At 41.8% G+C, this 10,219-nt stretch overlaps 1 pseudogene; it reads left to right on the plus strand.

Annotated features, from left to right (window-relative positions):
* The first annotated feature begins 7,561 nt into the window (after positions 1-7,561).
* On the plus strand, positions 7,562-9,514 carry LOC119425563 (annotated as a pseudogene).
* The last annotated feature ends 705 nt before the right edge of the window (positions 9,515-10,219 follow it).

Below are 10,219 nucleotides of genomic sequence, written 5' to 3' on the forward strand. Positions count from 1 at the left end.
CTAGATCCCACCCCAACCAGACTGTTTAAAGAGGTATTTCCCCTAATTAATGTCCACATTTTGGATCTACTTAATTTGTCTTTAATGAATGGTTATGTACCACAGCGCTTTAAGGTTGCTGTAATTAAACCTTTACTTAAGAAGTCTGATCTTGATTCAGAAATTCTGGCCAACTATAGACCTATATCTAATCTAACTTTCATCTAAAAAATTCTAGAGAAAATAGTTACAGGTCAGTTGCGTGAACATCTGCAAAGTAATAATCTGTTCGAAGAGTTTCAGTCAGGGTTTAGAGCTTATCAAAGCACAAAAACAGCCCTAGTAAAAGTAACTAATGATATTCTCATGGCCTCAGACAATGGACTTGTGTCTATACTGGTCCTGTTAGACCTCAGTGCTGCATTTGATACAGTTGATCACAATATTTTACTACAGAGGCTTGAATATGATGTTGGAATTACAGGAACGGCTCTAAAATGGTTTAAATAATATTTATCTGATAGATTCCAGATTGTAAATGTAAATAATAAATCTTCTTCATACACCAAAGTTAGTCATGGAGATCCTCAGGGCTCAGCGCTTGGGCGAATACTCTTTACTTTATACAGTATATGCTTCCATTGGGTAAAATTATTAAACAGCATGGGATAAATTTTCATTGTTATGCTGATGACACACAGTTATATTTGTCCATTAAACCCAATGAATCCAATTAGCTACTAAGACTACAAGCATGTCTTAAAGACATAAAAACCTGGATGACCCTTAATTTTCTCCTGTTGAACACAGAGAAGACTGAGGTTTTGGTTTTTGGACCTGAGCACCTTAGGATTTAATTTTTCAGTCTTTTTCCCTCCTTAGATGGCATTAATCTGTCCTCCAGCTCTAATGTTAAAAATCTTGGTGTAATTTTTTGATCAGGACATGTCTTTTATCCCCCACATTAAAAACATTACTAGAACTGCCTTCTTCCACCTGCGTAATATCACTAAAATTAGAAACATCTTATCTAAAAACGATGCAGAAAAACTGGTCCATGCATTTGTCACATCTAGACTGGACTATTGTAATGGCTTATTATCTGGGTGTCCAAATACTTCCTTAAAATGTCTTCAGTTGATCCAAAATGCTGCTGCCAGAGTCAACTGGAGTTAGTGGGAGAGATCATATCTCTCCAGTTTTAGCTTCTCTCCATTGGCTCCCTGTCAAATCCAGAATTGAATTCAAAAACTTACTTCTAACCTACAAAGCTCTCAACAACCTAGCTCTATCTTATATTACAGATCTTATTGTTCCATATTTTCCTAACAGAGCACTTCGCTCTCAGGCTGCAGGTTTATTTGTGGTTCCTAGAATTTACAAAAACAGAATGGGAGGCAGATCTTTCAGTTATCAGGCTCCTCTCTTGTGGAATCAACTTCCAATCTCTGTCCGTGAGGCTGACACATTGTCCAGTTTTAAAACTAGGCTTAAGACGTTCCTTTTTGCTAAATCCTATAGTTAGGGTTGGCTTGGGTTTCCTGAGCTGTTATGCTGCTATAGGCTTAGACTGCTGGAGGACAAACTGACCACACTTTTCACTCTACTACTGTCTTTACTTACTCTGCTCAACCTGTTTTGTAATTATTTTTTCTATCCTTAACATGTGATTTTTTGTCTTTCAGATACAGCTGGACCTATATCTGGACCTACCATTCTGTGTTCGTCTGTCTCTCCTCCCTGTCCTCTCAAACCAGCTGGTCAAAGCAGATGGCCACTTGTCCTGAGCCTGGTTCTGCTGGAGGTTTCTTCCTTTTAAAAGGGAGTTTTTCCTTTCCACTGTTGCCACTGTGCTTGCTCAGGATGAGAGACTGCAACGAAGCCAAGATTCAACTTGTCTGCTGGATTCCTTTGATAGAGAACTTTACTAATTGGCTTTTATGTGAATGTTCCTGTAAAGTGCCCTGAGACAACATTGTTGTGATTTGGCGCTATATAAATAAACTGAATTGAACTGAATTGTAAGTATCCTGATGCATGCTCAATAATCCAGGTAGAAAAATCTAAAAAAGTTAAATCTGGTCCTCTGGACATTCAAAAAAACCCAAAACAAAGCAAAACAACAAAAAATGTAGAAACGTAAGTAAGTAGTAAGTACGTAAGTAGTTATGTTCATTCTTGTTCAACGGTGTGACTGGAGACCTGGTCTTTTGTTTGTTTTCTTCTTGTTTTTTCTTTGTCACTCATCTTTTCTTTGTAGAATTAAGCCTGCTAAAAGTGGTTTTTTTATATATAATTTCCTGACTTATCACGATGCAGAGATCGGTCTTACGTGGCAGTAGTATCTATTTTGGCTTCTCAAAAGTCGTTCATATAAAGCTGGAGTCCAATTCAAAAAAAGACGTCTTAAAGAGCGTCTGGACAAGTCACCATCTTGCCGGCGCCATCAGCTGTCACTGACACCTGTAGTGAACTAGGCCTCCGATCAAAACCTGCCTCTGAAGACCTTCATGGGACAGGAACTGTTATTTCATTGATTTGAATCCAGAAATACAAATTAGCTCATCCAGAGACTTTCTAATTATATCCTGAACTAATCAATTGAAAGAACACTCTCTTTTTTATATTATCATTACTATTTTACAATATCTTGATAATCAAAAGTGTTTAGTTCATACCATTTTTAAATGTTGAAGTGAACCACTCATTTTAAATCAATTGTGAAACAGTATTAATGATTTTTTTTAATCCTCATTCAAATTAGAAATCAAGTTAAATGTCTATTTTACAAAGTAATTATGCATTTTTTGATCTTCTGTCTGAAATGAGAAGGAGTGATGTCGGTCAAAAGTCGGAGACAGTCAAGAAACAAGTTGTTGGAACAAGCTGTCGTGTTTTTAAAGCTCTCAGACAGTAAATAAGAAAACTGGCACCTGTAAGTCTGTCATTTCTCCAAAATATTTTCTCGTCTGTAACTAACCGTTCTCAAAACATTCTGGCTGTTTTCTTATTTGTAATGACCCTCTGACGTCACTAAAACCACACCCCTGTTGGTTCCTTCAACCAATCAGGACTTCCTAAAAGTGACCGGAAGCAGAACTCTTTAAAAGTTCCATTAGTTCCTTGAGTTAAGTTAGTTCTGCTAGTTCTGATGGAGTTCGGCTGGAGTTCCTCGGAGTTCTTCTGAGTTTTTCTCAAACTCAGTCTTCTGAGTCGAGTTGGGGGATTATGGAGTCTTCCACATCTGAGTGGAACCTCTGACGGACTCACAGCTCGCTGTGTACCTACCCGGGAGGTGAGCGTGTTGTTGAACGGAGTACCGTCACTACTTCGAACGATTCTCAGCCATCCTAAGGAGACGCTGAAAGGTAGCGTTGAAATGGAACTCCGTACCAGAGCTGACCTATCTTCTGCAAAGGTAACGAGTCGCTTCACTACCTAGTGTACCGGGGCTGAGCTAGGGTCGGATGAAGGGTGCCATTTCTCGTCAACACACTTTCTTCCTCCACATTTTCTCTCCATTTAAACTCTTTCATTTCCCATCTTTAAAACTCTTCTATCTTGTCAGTAATTAATCCAGATGCCTTCAGAAATGTCTGTTGTTTTTATTAAGTAAAACGTGCCAAGTTTTATTAATCAGAACCAGAGCAGTCTAATCAAGTGTATAATGTTTTGATGTTAAATTTTGATTCTGTTAATAAATGACCACATTTATCTTGATGGGTCAAAGAAAATTAACGTCTCATGTCACTGATTAAACCATCTACGCACAGTACATCTGTCACATATCTGTTAAGTAGCTCGAAAAAGAGAGAACCCGTTATTAAAATATGACTGTAGTGGAGCTCTGAAGCTAACCAAGCTAATCGAGCCTTTTAGCATACTAAACACCCAAAATGATTTTAAATCATCCATCCATCCATTTTCTTTTGCTTATCCGGGGTCGGGTTGTGAGAGTAGCATCTTATATAGGGAGGCCCAGACTTCACTCTCCCAAGCCACTTGGTCCAGCACCTCCGTGGGAATCCCAAGGCATTCCCAGGCAAGCCAAGAAACATAGTCCCTCCAGTGTGTCCTGGGTCTTCCTCTGGGTCTCCTCCTGGTGGAACGTATCTGGAACACCTCACCAGGGAGGCGTCCAGGAGGCATCCTAACCAGATGCCCGAGCCACCTCAACTGGCTCCTCTCAATGTGGAGAAGCAACGGCTCTACTCTGAGTCCCTCCCGGATGACTGAGCTTCTCACCCTATCTCTAAGAGAAAGCCCAGACACCCTGCGGAGAAAACTCATTTTGCCCGCTTGTATCCGAGATCTCGTTCTGTCGGTCATAACCCAAAGCTCATGACCATAGATGAGGGTAGGAACATAGATTGACCGGTAAATTGAGAGCTTTGCCTTTTGACTCAGCTCTCTCTTCACCATGACAGACCTGTACAGTGACCGCTTCACCGCAGACGCTGCATCTATCTGCCTATTGATTTCTCGTTCCATTTTTCCCTCATTCGTGAACAAGACCCTGAGATACTTAAACTCCTCCACTTTTGTAGGACATCCTCCCCGACCCGGAGAGGGCACTCTATCCTTTTCCGGCTCAAGACCATGGCCTCGAATTTGGAGGAACTGATCCTCATCCCGGCCGTGTCACACTCGGCTGCGAACTGCTCCAGTGAAAGCTGTAGATCACGACCTGATGAAGCCAATAGGACCACATCATCTGCAAAATGCAAAGACGCAATCCTAAGGTCACCAAAACAGATCCACTCAACACCATGGCTGCACCTACAAATTCTGTCCATAAAAGTTATGAACAGAATCAGTGACAAAGGGCAACCTTAGGTGAGGCCAACTCTCACCGGGAACGAGCCCAACTTACTGCCGGCAATGCGGACCAAGCTCTGACACTGGTCTTACAGGGACCTAACAGCCCGTATCAAAGGGCCTGGTACCCCATACTCCCGGAGTACCCCCCCACAGGGTTCCCCGAGGGACGCGGTCAAATGCCTTCTCCAAGTCCACAAAGTGCATGTAGACTGGTTGAGCAAACTCCCACGCAGCCTCCAGGATCCTGCTGAGGGTGTAAAACTGATCCAGTGTTCCACGACCTGGAAGAAAACCGCACTGCTCCTCCTAAATCCGAGGTTCGACTATCTGACAGACCCTCCTCTCCAAAACCCATGAATAGACCTTACCAGGGAGGCTTAAGGGCGTGATCCCCCTCTAGTTGGAACACACTCTACGGCCCCCTTTTTGAATACGGGGACCACCACCCAGGTCTGCCAATCCAGGGGAACTGCCCCCGATGTCCATGCAATGTTGCAGTCGTGTAAGCCAACCCAACCCCACAACATCCAGAGCCTTAAGGAACTCTGGGCGAATCTCATCCACCCCTGGGGCCCTGCCACTGAGGAGCTTTTTAACCACCTCGGTGACCTCAGCACCAGAGATTGGAGAGTCAGACCCAAAGTCCTCAGGCTACGCTTCCTCAGTGGAAGACGTGCCGGTGGGATTGAGGAGGTCTTTAAAATATTCTGCCCACCGACCCACGACATCCCGAGTTGAGGTCAGCATTACACCACCTCCACTATAAACAGTGTTGGTAGTGTACTGTATGGCAAGCCAAGAGTGCCATTAACAGCTACTTTTACCTATCAATGAGACACTTGGCTTGCCATACCGCTTGAGGGTCCTCTAACAGCTGAAAATGGTAGTGTTCAATATTTTCCATGTCAGAAAGAATGCAATCGCCAGATCTCAGACAAAAATTATGCTATAAATATTATCAAGTTCTGTTGGGGGGTTTTGTTTTTGCAATTCCCCACTTGAAAGGGATAGCCTCTAAAGGTTTTCAACTGGATTTTACTCACTGAGCAGCCTTAAAATTAGCTGATCCACGTTTATTGAAGTTTTGTGGGCAGTAGTAGGGCAGTTAGCTGAAAAACCATCTGTCCTTCGCAGATTGTAGTACTTTCTTTTTGCACAGTTTAGATTTTTTTTTTTCATTTAGCCTTTATTTATCCAGGTTAGTCTCATTGAGCCATGAGTACTCATTTTCAAGAGAGACCTGTTTAGGGAGCACATGGTGGGGGTTAATCATGGGCCCAGAGTGGGGCGAATGAGGGTGGGGGCAAGTGTGGGTGTTTCACCCACCCCACCCACAATTTTGATGTTGTCGGGGCCGAGGCGTGAACCGGCAATCTTCGGATCACAGGCCCACCTCTCTAACCTCTGCGCCACCACTCCCCCACAATTTCAGATGTGCTACAAAGTACTGCCTACCCCTAATGCTGCAACCTCAGTCCAAACAAGAGTGACAGTCACTTCAGAAGTACCTGCACGCTTTGCCTAGTGGACTGGTTCCACCTGGTCCTCCTCACTGATCAGCAGAGAGGAGCGGCAGCCAGATAGTTTGTCAGAACAAATATGGGGGGAAAAAACGTATATTAGTTGCATCAGACAGGACTTCAGATCTCTCTTATAAATGAGTCCCCGGGGCTCAGTGGGATTAACCTGTCCAAATAAAGGTTGAATGAACTTGCTAACTTGTGCTAAAAGATGCAACTTATAGTCTGAAAAATACGGAAATGACCAAAGGACAAGCAGAACCTAAAATAGACTATTTATTCTAGATTCATCAGTTTATGTGCTCCCTTCCAAAAACTCTTTGACACTCATGGACTTGTGTTTCTTTGGGGGATTTTTTGCATGGAAACATTTTCCCACAATGCATACAAAGCTTTAGCTACTTATGCACATCATGAATCATGTATTGGACTGTGATGTCTGATTTAAAGGTTTTGGTTTAAAGGTTTGTTAAATCAAGGTTTGACATGATTTAACATTTTTTTGATGTCTGATTTGTTTTAACAAAGTGAACATTTGTGTAAAAAATTCAATATTTTTATAAAGCTATATGAAAAAAATGGCCTTTATGAGCCTGCATATTCCTTCAGTTGGTGTTGAATAAAAACAGTATTTTCTGCTGAAGGCTGAGATGAAGGACACTCTTGAGGGTAATTTAATTTAATGACAAACATTAAGATAAATGAGTTTAAAAAAAGTAAAAATGTGATTATTTTTATTGCAGGTAAAACAATATAAAAGGTAAAGGAAAGCATCATAAAATAACCATTATTTATGACAAGTCCTCAGCAAGTTAAACCTGTTTGGCTGTAACTTTAGTTTATTTGAAATGTTATCAGAGACAGCAGCAGTTATTAAACAGCATTTTCTTATTATGGTTAATAATTAGGGTAACTCTAATGAAAAAAACAAGAATCCAAACAAAAAATTAACGTAGAGCTAAACTTCAGCTGATGTTAAAAGAAAAAAAAAGTTGCTGTGAAAGTGGTTAAATCTACAGAAACAGCTGATTCTTCTTCCTCCTCCCCTTCCTCCTCCTCTTCCTGCTCTCAAACAGCACTCTGTTCACAGAAGTTCTTGTTCCCTCCCCGTCACATCTACAGTTTAGTGATCAGTGGAGGTGCTGACTCGTCTCATTCTCTGCACAAACACATGACGTGCAGATCTGAGCTCAGACTGGTTTCAGTGATCAGGAAGTGAAACTTCCACAGTCGCTGGGAGGTGAAATGGCGCAGAGAGGAGTTCAGCTGGACAGAGAAAGTTTCTCTTGTCCAATCTGTCTGGATCTACTGAAGGATCCGGTGACTATTCCCTGTGGGCACAGCTACTGCATGAAGTGTATTAAAGACTACTGGAATGGAGAGGATCAGAAGAAGATCCACAGCTGCCCTCAGTGCAGGAAAACCTTCACACCGAGGCCTGTTCTGGAGAAAAACATCATGTTAGCAGCTTTAGTGGAGACGCTGAAGACGAGTGGACTCCAAGCTGCTCCTGCTGATCACAGCTATGCTGGACCTGAAGATGTGTCCTGTGATGTCTGCACTGGAAGAAAACTAAAAGCCATCAAGTCCTGTTTGACGTGTTTGGTCTCTTACTGTGAGGAACACGTTCAGCCTCATTATGATGTAGCTCAGTTTAAGAAACATCAGCTGGTGGAGCCCTCCAAGAAGCTCCATGAGAACATCTGCTCTCGTCACGATGAGGTGATGAAGATGTTCTGTCTCACTGATCAGCAGATCATCTGTCATGTCTGCGTGGTGGATGAACATAAAGGCCACGACATCGTCTCAGCTGCAGCTGAAAGGAGAGAGAAGCTGACGGAGCTCCAGGTGAGGAGGGCGAACATCCAGCAGAGAATCCAGGGCAGAGAGAAAGATGTGAAGCAGCTTCAGCAGCAGCTGGAGGCCATCAACGTCTCTGCTGATAAAACAGTGGAGGTCAGTAAGAAGATCTTCAATGAGCTCATCCGGCTCATCCAGAAAAGAAGCTCTGAAGTGAAGCAGCAGATCAGATTCCAGCAGGAAGCTGAGGCCATTCGAGTCTTGGAGCTTCAGGCGAAGCTGGAGCAGGAGATCACTGACCTGAAGAGGAAAGATGCTGAGCTGAAGCAGCTCTCACACACAGAGGATCACAACCAGTTTGTCCACAACTACCAGTCAGTGTCGGCACTCGATCGTCTCCACACTCATCCAACATCAATGATGGTCCTCTGAGATACTTTGAAGATGTGACAGTAGCTCTGTCACAGCTCAGAGACAAACTGCAGGACACCCTGAGAGACACGTGGACAAACGTCTCACTGAGAGGGGCTGAAGGTTTGCTGTCCGAACCAGAACCAAAGAGCAGAGCTGACTTCTTCAAATATTCATGTGAGCTCACTCTGGATCCAAACACAGCTCACAGACAGATGTTATTATCTGAGGGGAACAGAAAAGTAGCATTAACGAGAAAAGTTCAGGTTTATCCTGATCATCCAGAGAGATTCACTTCATGTCGTCAGATTCTGAGTAAGGAGAGTCTGACTGGACGTTGTTACTGGGAGGTGGAGTGGGAAGGAAGAGGAGGTGGAGCAGCAGTCGCATACAAGGATGTGGATAAAACAGGGAGTGGATTTGGAGGTAATGATAAATCCTGGGCTTTTGTTTGTAACAGAAACAATAATTATTTTTATCACAACAGCATCATAACTCCCATCTCGTGCCATGTTGTGTCCAGAGTTGGAGTGTACCTGGACCACAGAGCAGGTGTTCTGTCTTTCTACCGCATCGCTAAGACCATGACTCTCCTCCACAAAGTCCAGACCTTCTTTACTCAACCGCCACATGCTGGAATATGTCTCTGGTACCATTACAGAGACGCAGCTAAGATCTGTAAACTAAAATAATTGTTCTTGTTTGTTGCTCAAAGTGTCTTGTTGTGTTGTCTCCACGGCTCAACGTGTCAAACGTTATTGTCCAATAATCTGTTTTAGGTGGAGCTCTGCTTTATTTCTTTTATATTTTTGTATTTAACATTTAAATGATGTTTCCCTTCCACTTCACAGACATTAATAGAGAAATCATTTGATCTTTTTTTTAACACATTTGTTCTTTATTCTTCTTATTATTACTAAATCTGTGCAGAAAACATTTAAATCGAGGTTGGAGACACAGCTGAGATCTGCAAACTAAAATAATTTTCTGTTTTTTTTTTTTTGTTGTTGCTAAAAGCTTTTTGTTGTGTTGCCTCCACATCTCGGAGAATAATGTGTCAGTCTGTTTTTGTTGACGTGACTGTCCCATAATCTGTGAGTAAAGAAGTAAAATCTTCAGTAGACAAAGAGCTTTCATAATTTTCCATGAATGCTTAAATGAATAAATAAATACAATTAAAATAAATGTTGAATATTCTCACAAAATAAATTCCTGTTGGAACATTTGTTGGTTGTTTTTAGGTTCTTCTCCTCAAGCGTCACAGATCATATTTTATATTTAAAACCTCACTCCTTCATCAATCTCAGTTAAACGTTTCAACATTTCTTCATCTTTATTTAACCAGATCAAACCCCATAGACGTTTTCACAAGGCTGACCTGGACAACAGATCAGTGGCACGCATCATCAAATTGATCAGAGAAAGTAAAAATATATGGTTAAACAATTATTTTACCTCAATAAATGGGTTTTGAGGGCATGTGCATGGTCTTTTAATGATTCTAATGATGACTTAAAACAAAGGCAATGGTTAAAAAACACAAGTAATGAATAAAATACAGACAACGTCCTTTAGAGGCTTTTTAATTGTACGTTTTGTGTTCCAGCTGATTTCTCCAGATGTTTCTGAGCAGAGATGAAGGCAACGTAAAGGAGAAATGGTTTATTATCAGATTTTTGATATTAGTT

This window comes from Nematolebias whitei, chromosome 19 (assembly GCF_014905685.2).
Source record: "Nematolebias whitei isolate Nwh7 chromosome 19, NemWhi1, whole genome shotgun sequence".
In the NCBI taxonomy this organism is placed as follows: Eukaryota; Metazoa; Chordata; class Actinopteri; order Cyprinodontiformes; family Rivulidae; genus Nematolebias; species Nematolebias whitei.